Source organism: Adiantum capillus-veneris, chromosome 26 (assembly GCF_014529385.1).
Source record: "Adiantum capillus-veneris isolate H3 chromosome 26, ASM1452938v2, whole genome shotgun sequence".
Classification (NCBI taxonomy): Eukaryota; Viridiplantae; Streptophyta; class Polypodiopsida; order Polypodiales; family Pteridaceae; genus Adiantum; species Adiantum capillus-veneris.
The window spans coordinates 51,696,782-51,711,998 of NC_140956.1; positions in this window are offsets into that span (position 1 = coordinate 51,696,782).

Below are 15,217 nucleotides of genomic sequence, written 5' to 3' on the forward strand. Positions count from 1 at the left end.
AATTTAATAATTAAACTAAACTCTCATTGGACCCCTTTGCCTCCTGGCCAATAGGAATCAGGCAAGCCATTGGGCTGCTGAATGCTCATTGGACCCCTTGGGAGACTGTCCAATAGTTATGTAGGAGACTTAATTCTCATTGGTTCTTTTATTAAGTGTTTTTAAATTAATTAAACTAGATTTATTCTATCCTAATTCTCATTGGTCCACCTCCAAGGCCATCCAATAGGAATTGGGTACACCTTGTGGGCATCTGGCCTAGGGAGCTGACATGTGTCCCTCATTCTCTTTGTGTAAAGGGAGGTTGCGTGTGTGTGTGTGGCTTTCTCTCTCATCCCCTACATGCTAGGATCTCCCCCCCCTATGTAGGGATATGCAAAGAATTTTTTGGACACACACAAAGCATCCAATTCCCCTATGGTTGACCTTTGGACACAACCTTTGAATTTTGGAACCTTAGCATTTTGGAAGTCTTAATGGGCTGAACCTTAGGGTCTTTTTAGCCCATTATTGCACATGGATCTTTTGCAGATGGCCCCCCCTTTGGATCCCTATTTTCCCTCCTTTGGATCCCTATTGTGGCTGGTCTACTAGCTTAACCAATATTCTAGGTTTTTCTCCCCTGGCACTTCCCCATATTAAATGATCAGTTTAACATGAGAAAATCATTTAGGAGAATTAGATATTTATTATTATGACATTACCTCTCTCTTGAAATCATAGTCGTTCTCGACTATGGTGTAGAGAAGATAAAGCATATTCACGAGTCCTTTTCTTAGCGGGTAGAGGATCCCTATGTTACCCTACGACATCATTCCACAATGGATGACTAGTCCATTTGGTGCTTGAGAGCCTGAGGCTGCCGCAAGCATGTATGCACATTAGTCCTATCAGTCTTCCATAGTAGAGTGACAAGCTCTACTTGGTGTTTGGGAGACTTCGTCTTTGCAAACTTGATCTAAGCATGCATACTACTTCATTTTTGTGCACAATAAAGAAAAGAGAGTCTTATAAGACAAAGAACTTCGTTTATTTTTAACATTTTGTACATTTGCTTACTCTTGGGAAGCATTGTAAGCATTGACAAGGTTTAGGTTATCCTTTAATTGTAGGCCTTGCATCCATCTAGCATCTTCAAAAGGATAATTCTTAAACTTAATAAGATATCATCGGATAGTCTTACCACCTCTTAGTACCTTGTCTTCATGTCGGAGAATGGACTCGGGCTGTAGCACCTCCTCTTGGTCCTCGATCTCCAGTGGGTCTTCAATAGTTGGTTCTTGAGGTGGCTCTCCTTTGTAAGGCTTTAATAGGCTCACATGGAAGCATTGTGTATGAGCCAATGATTGGGCAACTTGAGTTGATAGGCCATCTCATTGATTAGCCTAAGAATCTAGAAGGGACCATAGTACCTTTTTGCTAGTTTAGCAAAGTACTTTTGGTGGCCTGTAGGAATCTTGCCCGTCGTGTGCCTTAATCGAGCCTTGGGAAACTTTAATAAGACCCAATCATTTTCTTTAAAGGTTTGGGCTCTTCTATGCTTGTTAGTAGCAACCTTTTTCCTTTGCTGTGAGACACAGATAGCATCCTTAATCTTTTGGAAAGATTCTTGTAGGTCTCAGCTATACTCATCTGCAGCGAAGATCTTCCCATGTACCTTAAGTAGCAAGGGACTTTTTGATCTTCCCTCAATTACCTCGAAAGGTGCTTTTCCCGTGGAAGTATGTACAGTGTTATTGTAAGCATACTCCACTAAGGGTAAGTACTTCTCCCATTTGGGATCTTTGATCTACTGCCGTTACATAGGCTTTTAGTACATCGAGAATGGTTAGGTTAGCTATTTCACTTTGGCCATTGGTTTGTGGATGATAAGCCGAAGAGAAGTTTAGCCTTGTCCCTAAATTCTCAAAGAGACCCTTCCAGAAATCACTGGTCATTCTAGGATCTCTATCCGACACTATGGACATTGGCAAGCCATGGTACTTGAAAATTTGTGAAATGAAGAGGGTTGCCATTCGATGGGCTTTGATGGTCTTTTTGACAGGTATAAAATGAGCTTGTTTACTGAACCTGTCTACTATCGTCCATATTCCCGTATTCCCATGGATAGACTTAGGAAATCCAAAGATAAAATCCATGGATATGCTCTCCCATGGTGAATTAGGGATTGGCAAGGGTTGAAGCAATCCAAGTTGCTTCCCTCTATCAAAGTTTGTCTTTTGGCATACCACACATTTAGAAACATACTCTTGTATGTTCACTTTCATGGTAGGCCAATAGAAATATGTTTCCATTCCCTTTAAGGTAGACTAAATCCCTCTATGCCCGGCATAAGGAGGAGCATGAGATTCATACATTAATCTCTCACGGAGTGAGTTAGTAACGCATAGTCTATTGCCATAGAGAAGATAACAATCTTGTAAAGTAAATGGTTCTTCTTTCTTCCCTAATGCAAGGGCTGAAATCACATCTCTAAAATCGAGATCAATAGCATACTCATCTATCATTGAAGATAGATCATTGTGAGTTGCTATGGAAACCGCATTCACTCTCGGCCCTCTTGAGAGTGCATCAACTACTTGATTATGCTTGCCAGCAATGTGAGCAATATGAAAATGAAATTGTGAAAGGAAATTTTCCCACCTCATTTGTTTGTCGGAGAGCTTGGTCTGTGTCATGAAGTACTTAAGACTTTGGTGATCCGTTCGCAGAATGAAAGGAGTCCCCAATAAATATTACTTCCATGTCTAAGGCATGTAGAACTGCAAGGAGTTCCTTTTCATATATGCCTAGAGCTTGCTCAACAGGGTCAAGCCTTTGACTCTCATAGCTTATGGCGTGCCCTTCTTGGAGCAAAACAGCTCCAAGGCAATCACCACAAGTGTCGCATTGGTGAGTACTTTGTCTTTGGCATCGGTGGCCAAAAACTGCTTCATAATGGAAGCTCTTAAAGCTTTCCATGTTCGTGGAGCTTCACCGTTGGCTCGTAGGCTAGACCACCATTGCGTGGAAGACTTTTGAAAGTGCATAGCTATATGGCGTAGCTTAGAGGACTCCGTAAAGCCCTCATCTCCAAACGCCGCATCGAACTATTTGATAAAGGCCAAGACTTTGTCCATAGCACCAAAGGTACCATCATAGGTAAGGAAAGAGATGCTCTTCCCTCCCTCTTTGAATTTCTTCAACTTGGACGACCTCTTCCATGCGGCATAGGATTTCCTATGGCCTCTTCTTTTTGATGGTTCAAAGGTGGCACCATCACTTTCTTCAGAAGGTGGAGAAGAGGGTGACCTCTTTCTCGCCTTTTTCTTGTCTTGATCTTCATTGACTTCACCATCACTTTCATAAGAGGAAGAGGATGAAGAATATGGAGAAGAGGGTGTCCTCTTTCTCTCCTTTTTCTTCTCTTTCTTTTTATCATCCCTCTTTGAATTATGTTGTGGAGAAGAGTGTGATGGTCTTCTCCGCTTTGGTGGTGATGGAGAGCGTTTAGCCTGCCGTCTTCGTGGAGCCATCTCCGCCGAGGTGGCGGGAGACTCACTTATATCTCGTTCCTTTGGTGGAGGCTCTTGAGTTCTCTTTTGGGAAGGAGATGCATCATCAAGAAGTAAATTCTTGAGCCCTTCATATGGATTCTCTTCTTCTTCCCGAATTGGAGAGAGACCTCTTTTGCGAGTCTCACAAGGAGGCTTTCTAGGTGTTCTCTCGTCATGGTAATGAGCTTGGAGAAACCCGTGGGCACAGAGCTGCCGTTGCACTTCACTTTGGAGAGATGAATTGCCCATGGCTTGTTGAAGCCTAGAAACAAGATAGTTAACAAGCATCGGACCATCATTAGTAGCTTGCTCATTAGCAAAATCAAAGTTATCAACATTAATTTCACTCTCTTTAATATTGTCAGTCATTCTAACAACTTTTAGGTGTACTTTGGCACTTCAAGCCCTAGTTGCTACTCCTCTTTACCCCTTTAGAAAAATCCCTCAAGCTACTGTACCCGCGGCTCGAATACCATTAATTGCAAGGAATAGAAGAGAGGGTCTTTCAACATCAAAATAGCACCAGCTCCTGTCAAGCTTCTAATAGCTCAATAGTGGTTAAGCCGTTGGCAAGCCTCGTAGGACTCCACTATTAAGACCATAGCTCTCGACGGTGATGCCCTGTTAACTGCACGAAGCTAGGCGCACTGTAAGGCTGAAAAATCCCTATTCTACTTACTCAAAGGCAATTAATAATACAAACCATTTATAGCTAGCTTGAGGATCTCCCTTCTTGAGCAAGAAAAAAGAAACCTTGTGATCTAATACGAATGTAATATTTAATGGCCTAAAAACTTGTCTTTATCGGAAATTAGCATGAACATAGTGGGCATTTCTTTAGAATAGATTCCTAATGAGAATTACAAGAGTGCTTGAGTGGAGAGAGCAACAAAAAGCATAACACCTAGTTAGATAGCATGAACAATACTTTTAAAAGAGAGAGAAATTAAGCTATTGACAACAGTTGAGGACCGAATTTGCATGGAGCCGGTCCCCCCTCCAAAAGGTTTTGTATTATGGTTTCTCCCATCAAGAGAGACATTGTACAATACATTCTTTGTGTTCCTTCAAGACTAGCTACTGCAATGAAGATGAAAGCTTCATGCACTAAGCAAAACACTTAGCAAACACAACATTAATTATCCCCGGTCTTAGACCCAAGACCTCACACACCTTTGAAGATGGTGAGAGCTAGCAGGGTATGAGAGTAGATTGAGAGGAAGAAGGAGTATCTTACGAGAAAGATGTACATCTCCTCACATAATCACTCATATTAGCATAGCTTAGCTTAGTAATTCACTTGGTAGAGGAGATTAGCATGCATTGAAGCTTGGCTCTTGGTTGGATTTGCATCCACATGCCAAGAATATGTCGATGTAGGCTTCTATCTCACAAGCTTGGAGTAGGTGATGAGCTCTCCATTAAAGCTTGAAGAGATAGTATTCTTTGCTTCTCACATAGACTGTGTGAGTGTGTGTGTGATAATGCCTTGCAAAAATCAGCCCCCTCTCTCTCTTGGGCGAGCCCTCTTGCTATTTGCTCTTGCTATCCTCCCATTGGACCTCCCCAGGGCTAGCCTATCACAATTAAGCAGCATAAGTGATAGCCTCCTGACATGTGTCCCCCTTTCCCCTTTTGTGAGAGCTTTAGGTAATTTAATAATTAAAATAATCTCTCATTGGACCCCTTTGCCTCTTGGCCAATAGGAATTAGGCAAGCCATTGGGCTGCTGAATGCTCATTGGACCCCTTGGGAGACTGTCCAATAGTTATCTAGGAGACTTAATTCTCATTGGTTCTTTTATAAGTGTTTTTAAATTAATTAAACTAGATTTAATCTAGGCTAATTCTCATTGGTCCACCTCCAAGGCCATCCAATAGGAATTGGGTACACCTTGTGGGCATCTGGCCGCCTAGGGAGCTAACATGTGTCCCTCATTCCCTTTGTGTAAAGGGAGCTTGTGTGTGTGTGTGTGTGTGTGGCTTTCTCTCTCATCCCCTACATCCTAGGCTCGCCCCCTCCTATGTAGAAATATGCAAAGACTTTTTTGGACACACACAAAGCATCCAATTCCCCTATGGTTGACCTTTGGACACAACCTTTGAATTTTGGAACCTTAGCATTTTGGAAGTCTTAATGGGCTGAACCTTAGGGTCTTTTTAGCCCATTGTTACACATCGCTCTTTTGCAGATGGCCCCCCCTTTGGATCCCTATTGTGGCCGGTCTGCTAGCTTAACCAATATTCTAGCTTTTTCTCCCCTGGCACTTCCCCATATTAAATTATCAGTTTAACATGAGAAAATCATTTAGGAGAATTAGATATTGATTATTATGACACAAAAAGAATAAAAACTACTTTTGGTTGAACACAAATATTCAACAGAGGGTGGACAATGATGGCACCAACAAAGTTGGTCCATACAAAAAGGAGTTCTATGTAGAACATTAGGGAAAATTTGGACTCACAAAGGGGCCTTATAAGGAGTTTGACTTCCTCTCTTATGCTCAAAACAGGCATGCAGTAAATTTTTTGCAAATCAACTCTAAGCTTGGCGAAGATTTGACAGTTAGAATCTACTCTTCAAGCTCTTTCTATTGATATATAGCACGCCATGAGATTCCTCATATTTTGAAAGATTTTATTTTTTATTCTCTTGTGGTGTGACAACTCCGTCTAGAATCTAGAGAATCAAAAATAGAATCTTTCAAAATACGAGGATTCTCGTGGCGTGCTATATATCAGTAGAAAGATCTTGAAGAGTAAATTCTAACTGCCAAATCTCTATCAAGTTTAGAGTTGATTTGCAAAAATTTTACCGCACACCCGTTTTGGACATGAGAGAGGAAGTCAAACTCTTTATAAGGCCCCTTTGTGAGTCCAAATTTTCCCTAATGCTGGAGATGTTGGTAAGTGTAAGGGGAAGAGATGGAGCACCTAAAAAGAACTTGGAGCAGTTGATATGTAGGCTTTATGCGGTTTATAAACCTAGAAGACACTAGAGAGGGCATGATAGGGTGGTAGCTAAAAGAGGTTCAAGGTGCATTTTTTTGTGTGGATATGATGGGCTTATAGTGATCTACAAAAAGGTCCAAACGACTCGTCAAACAGAGCCAGGGTGTGAAAGATATGGAGCTTTGAAGTTAGAGATGATCGCAGGAGGGAAAGTGGAGCCAGGTAGCCTGAGCCAGTTTGGGTAGTGCTTGATTTATGGAGCCTGATAGTGTTTTCAGATTGGCAATCAGAGCCAGGATGAGAGAGATATTAGCAGATAAAGGTTGACAGGGGGCGATTCTGGGCCACCTTGACTGCTTTTGAGAACATGCAATCTGGTGTTTTTTGAGGATCGACCAAGTTCTAGATTGTGCTATGTAGTATATGGATTTAACAAGAGGAACTTACATGTCGATTGGAGCTTGGAGTGTGAAGTTATTGTAGGTTGAAATATGACGATCATATCACCCGCAACAATCTCGAGTTTTTTTCCCATTTTGATGCTCATAGTTCAAGGCCACATGGAGGCTGTAATATTATGGATTGGTACACCTTGAGACCAAAAAATAGGGCTTTCAAGAGGAGTTCACGGCTTGAGCATTGGATCATCTGGTAGTGAATGGCAAAGCACCCAAAGAGGGGCAAAAAATGGTTTTTCTTGGATTCAATGGGAGGGTCTTTGGGGAGTCTTAAGGGATTGGAGGGGTTCATTCACTCAAAGGCACCACGAGGAAGGGTCATTTGACCTACATGCAAGGTTGGTAGCAATCAACATTACAACAACGTCCATGTATTTTGCTAAGCGTACCTCACACAAGCTGGATTTTCACATGTACGCTCTAATCGTATACGTGTATTTTGTAACGCACATAGCAGGGTCCAGTTCTTGTGATGAGCGCCCCTCATACGCGTGGCATGTTCATCTCTCTCTATCTCTCTTTTTGTGTGATCTCCTCTCTCTATTGTACAATGTATGGTTTGCAATCATAATGTATTGTTGTTTGCTATGAATTATGTCAGAATACACTTTGCACACAACTACAACCTCTGAATTATATCACTAGTTCACTTCCACATGTAAGTAAATAGAGCACGTAGCAAGTGACTCCTAAGAATAAAAACCTTGTGATATGAGTGATAGTTTGAGCTCTACACAACATACACAGCTTACACAATTTGAACGCAATAAAAAGAATCAATCAAATTTTAATAAAAATTAAAATAGATTTTAAACAAAATATTTTAAAACTATTCTAGATTTCAATGATTTTTAATTATTAACTATTATTATTATTTCTCATTGCTAACGACATAGAGCACCTATTGAATACTAGTCTCAACAAGGCACGCTACTGCTATTTATACTTGTTTTTATATTAGTGTATTCTTTGATTGAGAAATACTTGGCACAAAGTATTTTTCAATCAGTGTATTCTTCGAGCAAAAAATACTTTTTGCAAAGTATTTTTTGACTGAAAAAACTTTCGATTAAAAGACATGAAAATATATGGTTGCCCATTTTTGCTGACATGGCATCATATAATACGCTTGTATAATATGAGGGTCATGTAAAATCTATTTTTTGGATCCAATTTTTAGCACTACCCTTAACTATTATCTGATGGTTCATTGACACCTGATGATTTGTGCTTGAGAACCAATTTGGTGCCCAGCTTACCACAATGTTTCATCACTTTTTGGATTCATCTGAAGTGAGAATTTGATGCAAGCAATTTTCATGACCTTACAGGTGTCCCTTTGCTTTGTTTTACCACTATTTAGACCTTTAATCTTTCTTCTCTTGATCCTTGGGTTCTACACACTATGTGATTCCCTTCTGCTTTGTACTTCTTTTGGATAAAGCCACTAGAAGTTCCTGATGCTACTCTAGTTAGTGGGTTTGCTTCATGTTCCCTTCCCAGCCCTATGTCATAGTGCTTTTTGGAAGCTGGATCGTTTTATCATTGGTTAGATAAAAAATGTCCCTTTGCAGACTGAAAGTACCAAGTCACTTGGTTTTAATGATTTTATGATCCATTTTGTGCCTAAGATGCATGGGTCAATCATCCCTTTGCCTCCTTCAGCCAATGGCCTACTTATGTCCAAGTTTTTGTCATCATGGTACATGGATCATGATCCTTGTTGGAACATGTTTTGCAATTCCAAGTAATAAAGTTTGTTTCTGGGCTTATGGGAACTTACTACCCATATTTTATGGGATTTAGGGTTTTGGGAACATGGATCACATTCCATGTTCTAACTCCTTTTGCAATTATTTTTTCCTGGGATGATTATGACAGGTGTCATCAATCTACTGATGAGAGGGTTTTGGGTTTAGACAAGTTTTGGTCTTTCTAGTTGGCTGTGACAATTTGCAAAATTTTCATCTTGATTTTGATTTGATCTTTTGTTCTGGTGTTGTTGGTGTAGCGTAGAGAAATTATAAATGTTCTTGTAGTGTTAATGATCATACCTATTAGACCTCCTGGAGTAAGGGCTATTGTAGTAGTCGCAACAAGAAGAAACACGATAGAAATCTCTAAGATTCTCTAGCTCTCTGTTTCCCTCAATGAATGCAAATGAGCTTTACTTGCCCCATTTTGATTATATGTTCCCTACCTACTTGGAATGCCCCATTCATACTTACCTTCATTTCTCATATCTTCTTTTTCATATCACCTATGGTTTGAACTGTTCCTCATTCGGATTTTTGGTCGACTAATGGCCTTTAATTTGCAACTTTGATCCTTCATAAGTTGGCTCAAAATTAGTCCCGTGCCACACCTTTCCATATTTGCCATGTTTGAAGACCTTGCTTCAAAGATTTGACGTTTGCTTTTAGAAGTCAATTTCAACTTTTATGGATCGACTATTAATTTTTTGATTATTTACCTTTTTAGTTTTTTAGTTTTTTAGCTTTTAAAAATAAAAGAAAACTACCCATAATTTTTATTAACTGGCCAAAACTTTGCCAAAATTATTGTGATCACTCATATATACATATTATCAGGCTTATTTTTCATGAATGGTGTCATTGTGGCTCATTATTATGCATGTTAAGAGCTAAAAAGCTCTAAAAATTATTAAAAGAAAATAAATAAGAAGACAATATTATATACACAATGATGATCATCTTGTTGCTAGTTCCCCCCTTCCCACAGTGAGTCACCCCGAATGAACATGTGTCAGGCTACATGTGTACAAAGTAAGTGTCTATGCATAGATGCATATTAGTCTCTAGGATGCAAATGGAAGATATGCATGGGGTAACAAAATGCGGTGCAATATGTGGGTTATGAACTGCATGTTTAGGGGTTTTTAATGATGAGGTTAGTTTGAAGCTTCGTGGTCCAAACAAAAGAAGTTGAAGAACATGCACCTTGTCTTTGACGGTAAAACCTCGTAGTTCTGACACTACAAATTCTTTAGATTGATGGTTTATTTTTGGACGCCAATGAAAATGCTTTGATGTGGATTTTGAAGACTATAAGTTATTTGGTTGGTGAGTTGGTTTTGGTCTCCATTTTTAAATAACCTTTGTTGGTTGTATTGGCTTTTTATTGTTTTGGTTGTATTGGCTTTGTGATCTTAATAAAAGGCATAGCATGTTTTGTTTGGGCTTGGTTTGTTGGTGTTTGGTGGAGTGGTGTAGGTTGAATTTCAGTACAACGTTTTTTGGGTATCCATATTCTTTTCAAATGGGCTTGCATAATGTGTTTTTTTCTCCATATTTTCCTAATTGCCTTTGTAGAACATTGTGGTATAGGTTCATGTGTTGGTAGAAGAGGTTCCCATAGGTTATGTGATTGTGAGAATTAAGTGGAGAAAGATGTGTCATCTAACACGAGTTGTAAGATATCATTCTGCCAATTTAGTGTGGCTTTATATGTGTGCATCTACAGCCATCCCAGATTCAATGCCTCATTAAGGGTTGTATCCCCGACTACATGAAATTGATGAGGATAAGCATTTCCATCAACATTTATTGATAAATTGATGTGACCCAGGCTATTCATTATTTCGTGTTTGGTCACCTTGAACCATTAGTATTTGGCGTTAGAGGTTCCCTTGTCATTTTTAAAAATGTTAAGTAGTTGACGACAATTTCTCATGCCTCAATGTCCACTAATGCATGCTTGGTGGAACCATCATGAAGTTGAAGAAAAATTCGTAGATCTACGTCATCTAGCCATGTAGCATCCATTTGAATTGATGCTATTGGAGGAAGATTGAGGCCTTTGCTCTGCCACCAATTTTCCTTATGGTTTGATAGTTCCTTCTGCTTTAATATTCTGATCTTGGCTTCTTCTTTACCATGTTCTTGAATAGCGTGGGCTCGATTGTTTTGTTGTTCTGCCGCATGAATTGCTTGTAGCTCTTCTTGTGTCAATGGGAGAATATATATTTTTTAACGTGCACCCACTTATCCAATTAGGAATCTCCTCACCATCCAATGTTTCAAGCTTGATGGTGCCACTTTGCGATATGTCATGTACTACAAAAGGCCCCATCCCTTGCTTTTTGAGTTTTTGGAGTGTTGCTTTAGGGTATACACCAAAATGTAATCCCCTCTTTGGAACCCCTTTTGCTAATTACATGTTGGTCATGGAAAGCCTTCATCTGTCATTTTTGAGAATATATTCCTACTATCGCCCTTAATCTAGTTTCATCTAGTTGCTCCAAGATGTCTAGCCTTTCAGATAGTTTGTGTATCATCCACCTTAGCTATGATGCGACTCGAAGTGTGTGAATTAAGAATTCCACGGGTAGAATTGCACTAATCCCGAACACAAGGTTAAATGGAGAGGATCCTATGGAGGTTTTAAATGCTACCCTATAAGCCCATAACACTGAGTGGAGCATTTGGTCCCAATCAACTCTTGAGTCACTCACTATTTTGGTTAGCATGGTGCATAAGATTTTATTGATACTCTTTGCTTGTCCATTAGCTTGGGGGTGGTAGGGTGATGATTTGCAATGAGCCACCATGAATTTGTCAAGTAATATTTCAATGACTGGGTTCACAAAGTGTGTTCCTCGATCACTCACAATCTCAATGGGTAGGCCATATCTGGTCAAGATGTTTTCAAATAGGAAGTGTGTCGTAGTTCGTGTATCATTTTTTGGTGTTTCTTTTTCTTCCACCCATTTGGTCAAATAATCGGGTGCTACTATATACTAAGCGTGTGTGCGATATGTAGGAGGTATGATGTGGCCTATAAAATATATGTCCCACTTTGCAAAGTCTTGAACTCCTATCATTGGGTGTAATGGAGTTTTATCTCTCTGCAAAGGTGCTTTAGTGCATTGGCAGTGAGGCGGTCCGGGGCGGGCAACAAGAAGAGTGGCCTCTAGACACCCTTCAAGGCTCCCGTGCTACTCAATGGGGCTGGGGCACAACACAACACAAACCAAAACAACAAACCCACAGCCAAATCCCAACTACACAAGGGGCACCACCTAGTTTAAGAGCGAACTAGGACGCAAAAGAGGAGAATCGTTAGAGCAACCCACAAACAAGCAAGGAATTTACACTAACCCTAACACCAATGGAATACTCTCACACCCTAAAACACGAGAGAGAGAGAGAGAGAGAGAGAGAGAGAGAGAGAGAGAGAGAGAGAGAGAGAGAGAGAGAGAGAGAGATAGTGCTCGGGCTGCTTTGAAACGTATCGGCAATGATCAAGCAAACACAACTATATATTTAAGAAAGAGAGAGAAAGGGGGAGGGGGTGCTTGTTGCATTAATACCTTCTTACAAATCTGTCATGACAAATCAAAGTGAAATTAGTATCTGTTCAACATAGCTTGCGTAAATTTCACCACAACACATCACAAGAAAAGCCACCCCAATCACTGTCTTAAAGCCAGGGGAGTCCTCTCCACCCTGTCGCCCTCTTACAGTATGTGGGATTTATGGCTAGGTTGATGACAACACCAGAAAACAAGCTATCAAGAACTTAACAAAAAACACCAAGACACTTACGCATCATTGTTGTCCATTACTTCACGTTGGAAGGGAGACAAAATATCCAAGCTTAGTCCAAATCCACCCTCCTTGATTCAGCAAATGTTGGGCTTACACTAGTAGGAGAAATGATAGATTTCCTACTCTCAATTGAATGATCACTCTCTCTCTTACAATGGCATAGAGTTCCCTTGCTAATCCCCTATTACAACACATGCACATGCATAAGACAATGAGCTTCCACTCAAGAGCTCCTTCTAGAGAGGTTGAGCTTGGCTTCTCAAGCTATAGCATAGTGCTCTTGCTTATGGCTCTCCCTTTGCGCTAGCTACACCCTCCTTTTATAGCAATTTTGAAGGCTAGGGTTACTCCTCTAACCATGGTTGGGTTAGATTTTCAGCAATTTATCTAATTTCTTTTGCTTGGAATTATCAAGAAGTTGGTGAGGAAAGAGAGAGGAGAGAAATGGAGGTGATAGGACTTTTCATAGTGGGTTAGTGTTAGTAGAGTTAGTATTAATTTACAAATGGAATTGGATATTTACAATGGGAGTATCCATGTAGGATACAAATAAGGAAGAAAAAAACTCTTAAGAGGTAAGAAAAGGTGGCTTTCTTACAAGGTTGATGCTCCAAGTGTCTTGAGTAGGGCCGATTTTGACGCTTGTTGACGGTCCACTAGCTTTGACGGTACATTTCTTCTCCACTCTTGACCTTCCTTGAGAGACAAGGTAATTGAAGCTGAGTAATCAACCACCATGATGCTGTCTTTTAAGAGAAGAGGATGAATTTTGTGGTTTTTTTATAGATATGGGTAAATTGGAGGAGGAAAAATGAGACTAGGTGGTCAATTTTTGAATGGAATTGTGTGTGGGAGGTATGAGTTCACCATGGTTTCTCTTATTCTTCAAGGTTGAGGAGAAGGTGAGTAGTGTGCAGAGAGGAGTGGTGAGAAAGATGGGGATGATGAGTGGAGAAGTGTGTGTGAAAGAGGAAAATGATAAAGTGGAAGAGAGAGTGTGGCTGCATAGCATGGGAAAACTGGGGTCCACTAAAAAAATCATAGCTCACAGCTCGTAGCTCAAAAAAATATGAAAAAAATTGAGGCAAAAGTTCAGCCCACGAGCTACAACTTTTGTTTGTATCACCTTTTCAAATTCGGAGAGCAAGTGAACTTTAAAAATTCCGCAAAACCGACCGTTTTTTTCCATTGCAAGGTCCTTGTGGGATCCTTCTTTGGATGATTCTTTTGAATACCTCCAAGAGTGAGCCCTCCATAGTGCATGTATGCATGCCACCTACCCTTGACCTTATTTGGTAGGTCTATAATTGAAGATATTGTTGAGATTAGGATATAAGTGAATAGTACAACTAAGAAAATCAAATATTGAGGGGTCTAAAAAATATGTACATGTCAAATATAAATAATATAGGTGGAAAAATATAAAGGGGTCAAAATAAATCTCTCTCATTATAAGTCTACCATAAAAAGATGAATATTTTTGGTGGTCTAATTTATGAGAGTAATAGAGAGTATATGTAGGAAGGAAAAAATCACAATAGTGAAAAAAATATACACATAAATAGAACTAGTTTTTTTGGATTTTTGTTGGGATGGAGTTACAAAAAATATAAGAGAAGCTTACATGAAAATATTTCTATATGGAATAAAGAGTATGAAAAATGGTAAGAAAAAATTGTGGTAATGGTGAGGCAATGTACAGAGCATAAATAACACACACCTAAGTAGAAATATTTAAATAAATACCAAAATAATTATGAAAAAATCTTTTATTTAGGCCCTATATACAAAGAAATATTTACATATGCATGGGCCATAATATACTTATATTTTTTATTTTTATTTTTTTTAATTTTTATTTTTTTTTGGCTCAACTAGCCCAATGACTAGCTAATTGAGGGTTTTTGAAGAAGATATGGGAAAAGTCCCGTGACTCACGCACGCCTATGTACAGTGAAATGGTAGGGATTTTGGTAGGGTGAGGTAACTCATTGTGGCAATTACAAAGAGCCGAAAAACGGCTATCATTAGCCCTCCCCCTGGATGATGGTATATTCATGTACCATCATAGAGCATCTTTTCCAAAGAGAGTGCTTCAGAGTCCTTGACGAGATCTTTATTGTTTGGCCCCTCAGAATTTTGGCTGGAGTTACACTCATGCTTCATGTAGCAATACTTACATGAGACAGCGGCCTTTGGACAGATCTTTGGTAGATCCTTTGGTAGAAGGCGACTCAAATAGGGCTTCAAGCGATACCCGTTTACTTTCCTGGAGTGCTCTTTACCATTCAAGTCCATAAGCTGATAGTAACTTGAATTGAAAGCCTTCTTGACTATGTATGGCCCTTGCCATCTTGTTTCAAACTTGGCATCAAAACGATTGTCAAGTCGATTGTCATACCTTAGCACAAGCTCTCCTTCCTTGATGCCTTTGTCCTTCAGTTTCTTGTCGTGCGTTTCTTTCGCTTGTGTGGCTTTCCTCTTGTAGCACTCATATGCTGCTTCTCTTTTCCACTCAAGCTCCACTAACGTAAGAAGTCGATCCATCCATACCTCTTGATCATCTTGTGCTCCTTTGCCATGAAGTCGCATTGTTGGAATGTTGAGCTCGATAGGCTGCAAAGCCTCTTGACCATAGACCAAGTGAAATGGTGTGAACTCCGTGGCTTCCCTAAATGTGGTTCGATATGCCCACAAGG